General features: G+C 42.1%; 1 long non-coding RNA gene across 1 annotated transcript in view; it reads left to right on the top strand.

Moving 5' to 3' along the window:
• Positions 1-4,385: 4,385 nt before the first annotated feature.
• LOC128339700 (uncharacterized) overlaps positions 4,386-15,502 on the top strand; it is a 56,844-nt gene continuing 45,727 nt past the window's right edge. Inside the window, exon 1 of the long non-coding RNA XR_008313177.1 lies at positions 4,386-4,467. This is a non-coding gene — a long non-coding RNA (uncharacterized LOC128339700). The remainder of the gene's footprint in view (positions 4,468-15,502) is intronic.

Here is a 15,502-nt window from a genome sequence, read left to right on the forward strand (position 1 = left end):
AGGGATCCATCTTATTTGTTATTTCTCTGTGTAAACCACCCTGAGCCATTTTCGGAAGGGCGGTATAGAAATCAAATAAACAATAAATAATAATAATAATAACAATAACACCAATTGCATTTATTTAAGTCCACACATATACATGTGTATTATTCGCAGTTATATAGAACTTGAAGAAACCCTCTGCCCACATAAAGGTTCTTTGAGACCAAAACATCTGGGTTACATTTTACTTTGTGAAACTTCCCAGGGTTTTTGTTTTGTTTTTTGTTTTGTTTTTTCCATGCCGTCCAACATGCAGTAGACAAATTTGAAAGAAATCTCTGAATTCCATAGCCCAGAAAACAGTTGGTAGTGGCACATTACACTAAACTGTTTCTGTCTCAATACTTTTTATGTCCACCTAGGTGATAATTCAGAAAATCATTTTTAGGTGGAAATGTGCCTATCATGGGAAGACAGGGGGGATCCTCGTTTTTAAGGAAGAATAGACACCATTGCTGAAGTCTCAGATCATTTACTAAAATAACAAACAAAAACATTAATAAAAATAGAGTTAGGAAAAAGAAATATCACATTGCCTCGGGGCATTTCAGAATGTCTCTAATTTTTTTACCCATTATAGCATGTTTTATCCACTTGATCAGAGTGCATGGATTACACTTATACCAGTCTACTTCTCGAACATACCTCGAAGCATCCCGGGCATTGAAGTTTAGTGAGAGTGGTGAAAATCATCTGTTGAAGATCTAAGCTCCAGTGTTGGATTTAGGTGTATACAACCCAAGCAGCAGCCTAGGACATGAGATTTGGAGGGCACCAGGCATTTCACTTATTCTAAAAATGTGAATGCTTCTATAAGATTAAAGAAAATATATTTGTTTTCATTAGCATAAATAGGAATAATAAATAAATGCATGAATAAATACTGATGTACAGGTCCATGTGTGCAAAATTATTATTTACATGAGAGGAAGAAACAACAACAACAAATATTTATATACCGCTTTTCAACAAAATTTTCCAAAGCAGATTACACAGAGAAATAATAAATAAATAAGACGGCTCCCTGTCCCCAAAGGGCTCACAATCTAAAAAGAAACATAAGACAGACACCAGCAACAGTCACTGGAAGGATGCTGTGCTGGGGTTGGACAGGGCTGGTTACCCTCCCCCTGCTAAATAAAGAGAATCACCATGTTAAAAAGGTGCCTCTTTGCCCAGTGAACAGCGATAATGTGTTCATGCATTAAAGTTGTGAAAGGATCTACAAATGCAATAATAATAATAAAATAAGAATTCAAAAACTGAACAATTTTTGATGTTGAACCAAACCTTTGTTTTGCATAGGAGAGGACATCCAACCCTGCCATTCTCCCTCACAGAACTACAATTCCCTGTGTTCTGTCGGGAGGGTATCATTAAACCAGTTTGTACTTCTGTGGGAGATAATACATTTCATCCTGACATTTAAAGACTCTCATCACTTCATCCTATCTATCTTTCGCTCTTTCTCTTCACTTCCTTGCCATCCTTTCCCTGCCTCCTCCAGGTTTTTGTACTACCCCAAACTCTTGTTTGTCCTTTTCTGCCATGCTAACCCCTCTGCTTGGAGCATTCTCTCTTTCCTCAGCTACTTCAGCTGGTGGGGATCTCCTTTGCATTCTTTAACTCCATTCATCTACAAAACCTTTCCTGGAATACCATTGCCACACAATGAGGCCGTTCTCCCAACACAGGTTGCTTGCGCAGGAGAGACCACACACAAGTTGTCTGTGTGGTCTGGGCCACTGGGAGGCCTCTTGACCCAGTGGTTCCAGATCTGGGAAGCCCAGATCCACTACCTGTTGGGCACAAAGGGAAGTAGGAGGAAAATGGAGCCCATCCTGATGCACTTTGTGCTCATCTGGAGCACTGTGGCTGTTTAAAAGTCTGCCAGGGGCAACAGCCATAGAGCCTGGTGGGAAGCATGGCCAGGGAGAGGAGTGTTGCGGCATTGGCGACAGCTGCCTCTCTGCTGCTCACACAGTGCATTGTGGGATACAGGAGGACTTCCTCCTCCCAATCCTACTTTGGGAGTCTGCTGCCATGCTGGTTGTGTGGGCGAGTGAGCAGGGGAACCTAGAAGAGGCTCCAGTCATCTGGGAGAAGGTAGGTAGGTTCCTGCCTCCCCACCCTCTGCCAGCTCCCATTTTTGTTATGAGAATGACATTATTATCTAAATTTAAGGCCTGGATTCTCTCTTGCAGATCCATTTGTACACTTATATCTACATTGGAGGCCCTTTTCCACAATGCACCAGACATGGGGTGCTGTTGGTGGGCATGCAGGGCAGGACCTTCTTTTAACCTTACCCCCATAGGATCCTATGGGGGTTTGGAGAAAAGGTTAAAAATTGTTAAAAATTGCCTGCTTGCCCATTTCCTTTATGTGTTGGGTGGTAGGTAGCACCCATCATGCCCTACTACCCAACCAGCGTTGGTGTCCCTAGGAGCTACCCATGGGGAACAATAGGGTGTTTCAAGTTTTCCCATTGTTCCCCATGGCTGTAACAAGCTGCACTTACAGAGTGCACACAAGTTTTGCATTGCAATTTGCAACCCTATCTTGAAAAACACAGCGGAAGCACACTGTAGAAGAGAATCTGCCTCTTCCAACAAAGAACACACATTTCAAACACAGTCCAAAAATGGCCAAAAAAGTATCACTGACCAAGAATCCACTGCCAGCCACAGTGCCTGCGCTGCAGTAACATCCTTGGCACATGTTGCTCTCTCACATACAATTATGACTCTCTACTTTCTAACATTGCAACAGCTGCCACAGCAGCACCCTTAACAGCAAGCATAGCCAGGTGCTCAACTAGAGCAACTTCAGCCACATTTTGACTAAGTACACCTTGTAATGCAGATTGCAGAGCAGAGCAGAGCAGTGAGTGAAGCAAAAATTAGTCTCAAGGCCAGACATGGAGCTCATCACAACAATCAAAGCTTGTTAAATCTTGGCTTTTTTATCCAGGCTTTTACATGATTGTTTTCTATTGCTGCTTCTAAGTGTTTTTTATACTTGTATTTTATAGATTTTAAATTAGATTTGTTTTATATTTTTAGCTTAATATTTTTATTGTCATTTTATTGTATGTTGTAAACCGCCTTCGGATTGTTTTTAATGAAAGGCGGTATATAAATTCAACAATAAATAAATAAATAAATAAATAAATAAATAAATAACCAAGAAACCCCCGCCTCTCTCTCTCTCTCTCTCTCTCTCTCTCTCTCTCTCTCTCACTCTCACTCTCACTCTCACACACACACACACAGTGTCCACTATCTCATAAACAAAACAAACCACAACTCAAGGAAGGCAGGCACCCAAGTTCTGCCTTTGTTAACCTGAGATCCAGCAAAACCAGACAGTTATTACAGCAATAACAAAGCATATTATACTCAGTGCTGAGAAAAGAAAACCACAAAATCAAATCTTCCTTGATTCTTTCTTCCTCTCTCCTGATGTATCCTCTTCAATAGAGGCACACTACAAGGGCTCTCTCTGCCTCCCAGTTCCTTTGCATACATTTTGAATGTGAAATTCAATTATTTTGTGTTCCCTCCTGCCTCCTCCCTCTCACTAGCCAATTGGGGCACAGTTGCCTATGACAACATTTGATTTGTATGATAACAAGTCAACCAAGAAGCAAGGAGATTACAAGCCAATCAGAATCCTATGCCAGAAGAACAATCAGCAAGGGAAAAACAGGCCTACAAACTGGTGCTCTAAACATTTCAATCGAAACAGGGTTGTTCTGCTCTGAGCTTGGAACGGGCCCTTTATTTTTCTGTTTTGAGCTTGAAATACTTGAAATGGCCCATTTCATGTCAAAATGTTTCAGCATTGAAATGCCTGCATATCCCTACAGACATTTGGTTGCTTGCCCCTAACCATGACTAATGTTTTAAAACATACTGTTTTCCTTTAAGGTCTTTAGGCCCCTGGTCATGTCTGCATCTATGGCTCCATGGATGTCATAGCTGTCTCTCTTAAAAGAACTGCACACCCACAATCCCTTATACCTGTGATGACTTAACAGGAGGCCAGGGGCGTAACTACTATTAGGCAAGGGGAGGCAGTCGCCTGGGGGCCCCACTGCCTTGGGGGGCTCCCCAGAGACACCTCACATCCCCATTGCCCCCTGCCCAGCCCCAAGGCTCCTCAGCCAATTACCCTGTTCGCCCTCTCTCCTGCTTGTCCTCCTGGCCAGCAATCAAAGCAGCAGGCAAGCTGCAAAGAGCTCCTTTTCTCCCGCCTCTCAGCTGATCGGCGGGTGGGCGGGGCTTCCAGGGAGGCCTCCCTGAAGCCTGAACTGGAGTAGGCTTGCAGGGAGGGCCCAAGCAAGCAAGAAAGGAGGCAGGCAGAGTGGCCCCCACAGCTCTCTGCAGCAGACCCTCTGCCCAGCCCAGCATTTGCCAGGTAGAATGTGAACTCCTTTTTGTGGTCAACCCCCCCGCCCCAATATATAGGGATCTGCTTGCCATAGGGCTTTGATATGTAGGTGGGGAGAGACTGAGAAGTCTCTGAATATTTAATTTAAAACAGCTTGGGAAATTTGCTGGCTTCAAAAACTATTTAAAAAGTCCTATAAGTGGCTTGTTTCATGGGAGAAAATGATAAAAACTTCTGGAACAAACAATATTATATTTATTTTATTCATTCATTCATTCATTTATAAATGCACTTATGTTCAAGATGTTTTGCAACCCAGAAGGTCTGAGTGAGAACTGTGAAGCATGTGTGGTGCTTTTATTTTATTTTATTTTTCTTGTGTGTGAACTGCTCCCCAATAACTCGCAGGGACTTCAGGGTAAATCTGGCCAACATGTGAATGTAGCACCTCCATTCCAGAGGAGAGGTGTGTTAAAGGGCTTTAAAAGCCTCCTGTGAAAAACCTCCTGCAATCAAACTTTACTGAATTTGTTCAGAATTCTGAGAAAACAAACATAGGCTCACCCTGCATGGTTGAAAGTCTCCTTCGCTAATCTGCAGCGAGGGTCCCATTTTAATAATCAGTGTTTCTAGTGTGTTCTAGGCATTAAAAGTAGCACAAATATATAGCACTCAATGTCTATCACTATATATTGTGAAGTGTGCATGTGTGTATTCAGTGAAATATATTTCTAGGCAGCATACTTATTTTGAAATATCAGACTTAAATCCTTGGAGGCCTGGGGTGTGAGGAGGCCCTGGACTTTGGGGGGGGGGCATTTTAAAATCTCATCTCTGGGCCCACTCCAACCTTGCTATGCCCCTGCAGGAGGCTAAAGAAGAAAAGGGGGAAGGTAACATTTTAAACTAGAATCTGCAGTGAAGGCAAGACTTTTGCTGTAGCTTCTGGTTTAAAATGCGGTTTCCCTCTTTTCTTCTTCTTTCCCTTTAGCCTCCTTGTAAGTCACCACACGTGCGGGCGATTTCCGGACATCATGCTGCTGTTCTCAGTTCCAGGTAAGGGAGAGGGGCAGGAAGAGGTAAGGGGAAGGTAAGGAAAACATGGGAGGAGATGTCAGTGGGGTGTGTGTGTCACAGTTCCAATAGGCATGTCAAAATGCCTACATAATTTCAAAATGACAGGAGAATTTAGTCAGAGTTCCCACAGTCAGAGCTTCCTCCTGTCATTGCAGAATTCATTGTGAGAGTGTCCAACCTAGGACATATTGGGGTCAACATGCCTGTTGGACCTATGTGACTGCACAGCACTACTGTTTTCTGTCTAGTTTCCTCAACCATTCACGTTAGTTGTCTGGAACAAGCTCTCTTCTCTGTTTGTGCAAGAGATCTCTCCCCACCCCCACCCCAACAATTCTTCACCATCTCCATTTGGATTCTGCTGGCCCTTTTAAATGGGTTGCTTAGTTTTTCCCTTTCTGAAAAAATCACAAGCCCTTTTGAATGGCTGGTTAGGATATTGCAACAGCCTTGTAGAAGTTATAAATGTTTGCCATATGGCAACTCAAGGACTTTGCCGCTTCCCAGTTCACCCCTGTTGTCACTTCACTGGAGTCAGTCCAGGGATGAAATCAGTGCTATTTTTTAAATGCCTGAACACCAGCAACATTAATCTTTCAAGAAGCTAGCCCATACTTTAAGGAGATGAATAGTTATCTTCTGGCAGTGATGCTGCGGCAGTCTCTTTCTGACCTCTGGGCTCTCCTTTTTTTTTCTTCCTTCCTTGCCCTACTAAGGGATCCCCAAGGGCAGAGGCAAGGATCTGCAAGTCCTGGCTTTAGGATGTCCTCTGGCAGCAATCACACAAGTGACATTATTAACATGCCCAGCAGAGGACTGAACTTGGCACATCAATTTCTTATTTGAATTAATTCCCAAGCAGACTCTATTTATGACCTTTATTGCAACCATGTTACGGCAATGCAATGGTTGCTCAGGACATTCTATATATTCAGGGTTGCTAAGGACATACGCAGATGCAAATGGAAGAAAATGGGCTTCTGCTCTGAAACAAAACTTAAACCAGGAAATGCTTCTAGACAGATAAATCAAGATTTTTTCAGTCAACTCTAATATGGGAACGGGGTGTTTCCATGGCTAAGGGAAAAGCCTCCATCAAGCCAGAAAAAGAAAGAAAAAAAGAGCTGAGTATCCACTCCTTGAGCATCTGTGTCACTGAGCCGTCTAGTAATGTTGGCACCACAAAGGAAATGAAATGACAAACAAAGAGTAGACTGGAAGATTATGAGAGACCACTGGCATGTCTCTCAGCTCCCACATAAATGGAAATGGGTTTCTTAGGGAATTAGACACCCCTAGCCTTGTGTATGTTTCCCTAATTCCTATTCACACACAATTCGGACTGAGAAGATACAGTCAATGAGACGCAAGCATTCTCCAAAAGCCCACTGATTTCCAGAAACATATGCAGTAACTCATATAAAAGCCATCAAACTAGACATGATTGTTAGGACTGACAGTACTGAAGGTATGAAAATTTTATTTTTGTTCCACAATTTCCCCACAACTTCCATGGTGCCTTTTCTAATGGGAGAAACAGAGAGCTGTTGCCAACTCCAAATCTTTTAAAGTCAGAAACTGAACACTCAAACATAATGACACAATTTTTGTGTGAGGGGGGAGGTGTGTGTGCCTGTGTGTGCCTTTTTGTCATTTGGCTGCTGAATATATATTGTGAAGGGGGGGAACTCCAAAGGAGTCAGTTCAGCCAAAACAGTCTAGCCGATTTTGCATGGCATAGGTGAAACTCGGAAAATTAGAATATCGTGCAAAAGTCCATTAATTTCAGTAATGCAAATTAAAAGGTGAAACTGATATATGAGACAGACGCATTACATGCAAAGCAAGATAAGTCAAGCCTTAATTTGTTATAATTGTGATGATCATGGCGTACAGCTCATGAAAACCCCAAATCCACAATCTCAGAAAATTAGAATATTACATGGAACCAAGAAGACAAGGATTGAAGAATAGAACAATATCGGACCTCTGAAAAGTATACAGTGTACTGTGCTTGATTGGCCAGCAAACTCGCCTGACCTGACCCCATAGAGAATCTATGGGGCATTGCCAAGAGAAGGATGAGAGACATGAGACCAAACAATGCAGAATTGCTGAAGGCCGCTAAAGAAGCATCCTGGTCTTCCATAATACCTCATCAGTGCCACAGGCTGATAGCATCCATGCCACGCCGCATTGAGGCAGTAATTGCTGCAAAAGGGGCCCAAACCAAGTATTGAATACATATGCATGCTTATACTTTTCATAGGTCCGATATTGTTCTATTCTTCAATCCTTGTCTTCTTGGTTCCATGTAATATTCTAATTTTCTGAGATTGTGGATTTGGGGTTTTCATGAGCTGTACGCCATGATCATCACAATTATAACAAATTAAGGCTTGACTTATCTCGCTTTGCATGTAATGCGTCTGTCTCATATATCAGTTTCACCTTTTAATTTGCATTACTGAAATTAATGGACTTTTGCACGATATTCTAATTTTCCAAGTTTCACCTGTAAAATGTGCCATCAAGTCAGTTTCAACTCCTGGTGCCCACAGAGCCCTGTGGTTCTCTTTGGTAGAATACTGGAGAAGTTTACCATTTCCTCCTCCCGCACAGTATGAGATGATGCCTTTCATCATCTTCCTATATCGCTGCTGCTCAATATAGGTGTTTCCTATAGTCTGGGAAACATATCAGTGGGGATTTGATCCAGCAACCTTCTGCTTGTTAATCAAGCATTTCCCTGCTGCGCCACTTAAGGTGGTTATGACATATATAGTAAGAGTATAACCAGCACAGTGCATAAAAGAGGCACCACTCTTCAACAATGTAATAAGGTTAAAGAATTTCTTAACATGGTGTGTGTGTATGTGTGTTTGTGTGTAAATCACACACTAACTAAATATGTCAACTTATCATGACATGAAGGAGAAACTGCATGGCTTCTGCAAAGTAAGTGCTGCCTCACTAGCCTTTTAGAGATCTTTGGGTATGTCCACTGGCAAGTGAATAGAGGTGATCCAATTAACACTGTATAATGGATTTTTGGAAAGCTTTTGACAAAGTCCCTCACAAAGGCTCATGAGTAAACTTTGCAGTCAATAAATAATAGGGATGTGCATGGAACTGGGAGGGAGGGGGGTTACTTTAAGGGACTCCTCCCTACCCATCCCTGCCCCACCATGCAAATAGCTGACGTGCGTGCGTGTGCATGCTGTGTGCATGTGCGTTGGCCGTTTGCATGGCAACGCGTGGCTGCAAGGAGGAATGCTGTAGTCCCACACCCATGCTTTTTGGGAGAGCTCTGGTGGGGGGAAAGTGGCAGGGCAGGGATGGGTAGGTAGCTTGAACGCCAGCATTTCAAACCAGTGCGGTGCTCCAGAAAAGGAGTGCCAAATCGATTCCATGCACATCCCTAGGAAATAAGAGGACAAGTCATTTTATGGATTAGTAACGAATTAAAGAACAAGACACAGAGTGTCGGTATAATGGACTTTTCCCCTCAATGGATGAAAGTAATGTGGGGTCCCTCAAGGAGCTTTATTGGGACTGGTGCTTTTTAATTTCTTTACAAATGATCTGACGCTAGGGATAAACAGCAAGGTGGCCAGCTTAGCAGATGGCATGACACCAAACTATTCAGGATAAAAACAGAGCTCAGAAAAGTTCTTTCAAAACTGGGTGAACAGGGAACAAAGTAGCAAATGGACTTCAGCGTAAATAAGTGTGAAGTGATGCACGCTAAGACAAAATGTCCCAACTTCACATAGACACTGATGGGGCCTGAGTGTCAGTGAATAATCAGGAAATAGATGTTGGGCTCATGGTGGATAACTCAATGAAACAATCAACCCAGTGTGTGGCTGCTGTGAAATAAGGCAAATTCTATGCTATGGAGCATTAGGACAGGAATAGAAAATACAGTGGCTAATATTATAATACCCTTATACAAACTTATGGAATGACCAGATTTGGGAAATGGCATATAGAATGCACTGCATCTCAGAGAGGGTATTTTAGAGTTTAAAGGAGTGTAGAAAAAGGCAGCCAAAATGAGCAGTGGGGCTGAAACATCTTCCTTACAAGGAAAAGCTACATTTGGGCCTTTTTAGTTTAGGAAAATCCGGTAACTAAAAGGGGATATGGTAGAGGCTTGTACAATTATGAATGGTGTGAAGAGATTTATTGTGTCCCTCTCATAGGAACACAGGAAGTTGCCATATACTGAGTCAGACCATTGGTCTATCTATCTCAGTATTGTCTTCACAGATTAGCAGCAGCTTCTCCAATCTCTCTCAGCCCTGTCTTAAGGAAGCCAGGGAGGGAACTTGAACCAGTGGTCATCAAAAGAAACTAAGTGGCAAGAAATTTAGAGTGGACTAGAGAAAATATTTCTTTACATACCAAATCATTAATTTATGGAATTCACTGCCCCAAGATGTGAGGGCCACTAACTATCTTATTTATTTATGACTGATTTTTCTATGTAAAACCTTTGTTGAAAAGCAGTACTGTATATAAATATTCATTGTTGAAGTAGTAACTTAGATGGTTTTAAAAGAGTATTAAACAAATCCATAGAGGACAGGTCTGTCAATGGCTACAAGTCTTGATGGTTGTGTGCTACTGAACACCTCTGAAAATGGTGCACAGTGTGCTTCTGAATACTGAATATCTTCTCAGTTGCAGGGGGAAGGCTGAAGGGAGTGCATGCGCATCTCCTGCTTGTGGGCTTCTCAGAGACATCTGTATGCCCACTGTGGGAGAGAAGATATGACACTCCAATGGATCAGGGGTTCTAGATACTAGAACCCCTGATCCAGGGGAGTTCTTCTTAGGTTCTTATATACTTTTGCAAGACAAAAAGTTCTTATATAGTTTTGCAAGACAAAACTGACACCTTCTTACTTACTAGTGGTCCTTCCATATCCCATGGTGGGATCTTGATAGCTCTGGTGTGAAACCCAAAAGATACAAAACAATATATGCAAATTAAACAGCTATGGTACTTCTCTATTGACAATATAATGACTGACCTTGTAATTAACTTTGTTTGCTGACTTGTATACTTGTTAATGTTTGTTCGTGTGACTCCAGAATTTTCAGTTAGCAGTTGTCTTCCCACCTCCTTGATTTCTATCTATCTTTGTTTTGAGAGACTTACTTCCAAGTGAATATATGATTGCACTAGAGTTGGTTGCACAGTTTGGACTCACCAGCATGCATGTACCATCTCATCAGATCTCAGACCACAACATCCTCACCAACTTCCTTCAATAAATCTTTCCTCAGTCAGCAATTCCAAACCTCTCACCTAACCTCACCATAAAGCAAATGTTCCCCATCTACCCCATCCTGATCTGCTTTACATGTCATTTGCACATGTTAATGTTGCACCATTTCAGGGTGGAACTATTATGCAGACACTGACATCATTCACACAATCAAAAATTGTATTCTACCCAGGTTTGAGAGCTGTATGTGCTTCCAACTTTTGGTTGTGTGGAAGCAAGGAAAAAGGAAAACCTAGGACTGATTGTGTGGAATCAAGGTACTAGGGATGTGCATGGAACCGGCTGGCCTGGTTTAGTTCGGGGCCAGTTCAGTCCGGCACCTCCTTGAACCTCCCTCCCCCCAGTTTGGTTCAATTCAGAGGATTCACGATCTTTAAATTCTTTTTTAAAAAATTATTATTATTATTTCTTGTTTACACAGTCAGACAGGTGTTATTGACTTGTTTGTTTTATCCAGACATCGAGTCCTGCCCAAGGACCTGGGATGGCTGAATTTTATCATCAATACTGTTGGTTATTATAGATATCATCGCAAAATATAGGCTGTTCCCTTATTTTATTATTTCTTGTTTACACAGTCAGACAGGTGTTATTGACTGGTTTGTTTTATCCAGACATTGGGTCCTTCCCAAGGACCTGGGATGCCAGAATTTTATTGTCAATGTTGTTGCTGTTGTTATAGATATCGTCGCAGAATATAGGCTGTTCCCAGTAAAGCTGCTTTTTGTAATTGGCTGATGGTGATTTCTGTGGCCCCTATGGTTTTGAGGTGCTCTTCAAGGTCTTTTGGAACTGCACCCAGGGCGCCAATTACCACTGGGATTATTTTGGTCTTTTTCTGCCATAACCTTTCAATTTCAATTTGTAGATCTTTGTATTTTGTGATTTTCTATTTCTTTTTCTTCTATTCTGCTATCCCCTGGTATTGCTATGTCGATTATTTTCACTTGTTTTTCTTTCTTCTTGACTACAGTTATATCTGGTGTATTGTGTGGCAGATGTTTGTCTGTTTGTAGTCGGAAGTCCCATAATATTTTTACATCTTCATTTTCTTCAACTTTTTCAATTTGATGGTTCCACCAATTTTTGGCTACAGGTAGCTTGTATTTTTTGCAGATGTTCCAGTGTATCATCCCTGCTACTTTGTCATGCCTTTGTTTGTAGTCAGTCTGTGCAATCTTCTTACAACAGCTGATTAGGTGGTCCACGGTTTCATCTGCTTCTTTACAAAGGCGGCACTTGCTGTTTGTTGTTGATTTTTCGACTTTTGCTCTTATTGCATTTGTTCTTAGTGCCTGTTCTTGTGCAGCCAGTATTAAACCCTCTGTTTCTTTCTTCAAGTTGCCATTCTTAAGCCATTGCCAGGTCTTGGTGATGTCTGATTTTCCACTTATATTGTGCAGATATTGACCATGCAGGGGCTTATTTCTCCATTTTTCTGCTCGGTTCTTGACTTGTTCTTTCTTGTAGGCCTGTTTTGTTTCATTGGTGTCGAATAGTTTCGCATTATTGACCATTTGAAATGCATCTTCTTCACTGTCCTTGATATATTCTTCAAGGCCTCTTTTCTCCTCCTCTACTGTTTGATGGATTTGCAGCATTCCTCTTCCACCTGAGCTGCGAGGGAGGTATAGCCTATCAACATCACTGCGGGGGTGCAGAGCATGATTGATGGTCATGATTTTCCTGGTCTTACGATCCAGCGTCTCTAGCTCTGCCTGGGTCCAGTCTATTATTCCTGCAGTGTATCTGATAACAGGTATAGCCCAGGTGTTTATGGCTTGTATGGTGTTCCCGCCATTGAGTATGGACTTGAGGATTTTTCTAACTCTCCTGATGTATTCACTTCCAATTTTTCTTTTAACTTCAGTGTGTGCGATGTTATCAGGCTGGAGTATGCCCACGTATTTGTAATGTTTTTCTCTTCCAGGTTCTTGATCTTGCTTCCATCGGGCAGTTCTATTCCTTCTGTTTTTGTTATTTTCCCTCTGTTCATTATTAATGCAGCAGACTTGTCTAGTCCGAACTCCATTGCTATATCGCTACTGAATATACGGACAGTGTTTAGCAGTGATTCGATTTCTGACTGGGACTTTCCATACAAGTTCAGATCGTCCATGTACAGCAGATGGTTGATTTTACTGGATGTTTTATATGTTTGGTATCCGAGGCCTGTTTTGTTCAGTATTTGTGAAAGTGGGGTCATGGCAGTTACAAACAACAGAGGGGATAGTGAGCCCCCTTGGAAAATGCCTCTTCTAACGCTAACCTGTCCAAGTGTCTCGCCATTGATTGTTAACTGTGTACTCCACATGCTCATTGCTTGTTTTTATAAATATCTGAATGTTTTTGCTGACACCAGTTGTTTCTAAACATTTTAGTATCCATGTGTGAGGCAATGAATCGAAGGCTTTCTTGTAGTTAATCCATGCAACACTTAGATTGGTTTTTCTTCTCTTGCAATTTTCTATAATCATTTTGTCAATCAGCAGCTGGTCTTTTGTGCCTCTGGTGTTCGGGCAATTTCCTTTCTGTTCAACTGGAAGATACTTATTAGTTAATAAGTGTTGCATTACTTCATCTGCTATTATTCCAGTTAATAATTTGAACATGGTTGGCAGGCAGGTTATCAGTCTATAATTACTTGGAACTGTACCTTTTGCTGGGTCTTTCATGATGAGATGAGTTTTCCCAGTTGTTAGCCATTGTTCAATATCACCTCCTTGCAAAATGTGATTGAACTGTTTGGATAGTTGTTTATGAAGGCTTGTTAGGTGTTTAAGCCAAAAGCCATGCAGTTCATCGTTGCCTGGAGCAGTCCAATTTTTAATTTTCTTTGCTCTTTCACTTATTAATTCTGGTGTTATTATTAGATCTTCCATTTGTTGGTTACATTTTTTGACCTCTTTCATCCAGCCTGCCTTTTTATTATAATCTATTGGATTGTCCCATAATTTCCCCCAGAATTGTACTGTTTCTTCTTTATTTGGTGTGTCTATGTTTCTTGCAGTTTCTCCTTTTATGCTTTGGTAGAAACGTCTCTGATTCAACTGGAATGGAAGATTCTGCCTGTGTTGTGTAGTTCTGGCTTCATATCTGCTAATCTTCTTTGACACTGCTGTTATTTGCTTCTTTATTATTTCCAGGACTTCTCTAATTTTCCTTGAATCTAGGTGGTATTTTTGGATCAGATACTGTTTGGTGTTTTCATTCTTCAGCTTCTTATCTTTCATATCTTTCAATTTACTAGCATCTGATCTAAGCCTGGAGATTTTATTTTCTAATCTAATCTTCCATTTAGGTAATGTACTACTTTCTTTTTTGACAGGTCCATTGATCTTATATCCGAGCTCTTGTGTTGTTATTGTTGCTGCACTGTACATTATTTGGTTTGTTTCTTTCAAGTTCTTGGTTGTTATATCTGCAAGTGCAGCATTGACATCTTTTAATGCCTGAGTGAGCAAGTTGTTTTTTGGCAACTGTTTTTAGAGCTGGAAGTCGAACCCTGGTGGTTGTTTGGTTCATGTGCTCAGTTATTTTTTGCTTTAGTTCTTGTTGCTTTTCTGTTAAATGGCATTCGGGTTTTTGAGGTGAAGGCAAAGGGGAGGTTGCCTGGTTTTGATTTTGAAACAGTTCAGCAACAGTGGTATCCTCTATTTCCAACACCTCCTCCACCTGCGCCTGAGCAACTTCTTCAGTTGGTGGTAATTCTTCCTCCATATCTTGAGGCTGTGTTGCTCTTTGCAGTTCTTCCAGCTCAACTCCTGTGAATACTTTATTTCTTATTATGAATCTTCTCTGGTCTGCTAGCCTTTGTTCTGTGATTTCTGTATCTGGATGCTTCTCTTTCCAAATTTGGTACATTATTTTTAAATAACCTCTTTTAGTTGGACTAGACTTGTAATAGCAGATCATTATTTCCTTGTTGGTATTTTTCGTATATTTTTTTCATTTAAGCGACATTTCTTCCAGTAACTTTGCTGTCTTCAGCCCTGGTTGCTCAACTGAAGATCCTGAGTCCTGTTGCCCACTTGCCACCAGATGTCCAAGTTCTCCAGCACCTGGTACGGTCCTTGTTGACCCGGGCGACGACTGATCCGGTATAGATTTATTAAAGTTACATCTCACCATATTTTTGATGGGAGAGGCACTCTTTGTCTGGCTCTTCTGGTGAGACCTGTCCAGTATGGTTGGACCTCTGGCATAGCTCTCACCTTCCTCAGAGCACGCAAGCCCCACAACCACGCCAAGGTAGTGCCTCACTGGGGGTTATTATTATTATTATTTTACCTTTTACTCCCCTCAGGGGAGTTCCTGGAGGCAGTGTGTGTGGGGGTGTTTCTGCAGAGGTTCCCCCTCCCCCGCCGACCTTCTACATCACCCCCTCGCCTCGTTCGGCTGCTCTTTGGCCGGTTTTTGGCCTTCACCTGGTAACCCGGTGGCCATGTTTGGGGCTTGGTGCCTGTGCACATGCGCACATGGCCTATGCGTTGTCCAGAGCACGCAGAGGTCATGTGCACAGGTGGCCAGCCCCCAACATGGCCACCGGGCTGCCGGGTGAAGGCCAAAAACCAGCCAAACAACACCCGAACCAGGTGAGGGGCTGATTTTGAAGGCTGGCAGGGGAGGGGGAACCTCTGAAGACCCTCCCTGCCACCTCCAGGAACTCCCACGAGGGGAGTAAA

This window comes from Hemicordylus capensis, chromosome 1 (genome assembly GCF_027244095.1).
Source record: "Hemicordylus capensis ecotype Gifberg chromosome 1, rHemCap1.1.pri, whole genome shotgun sequence".
NCBI lineage: Eukaryota > Metazoa > Chordata > Lepidosauria > Squamata > Cordylidae > Hemicordylus > Hemicordylus capensis.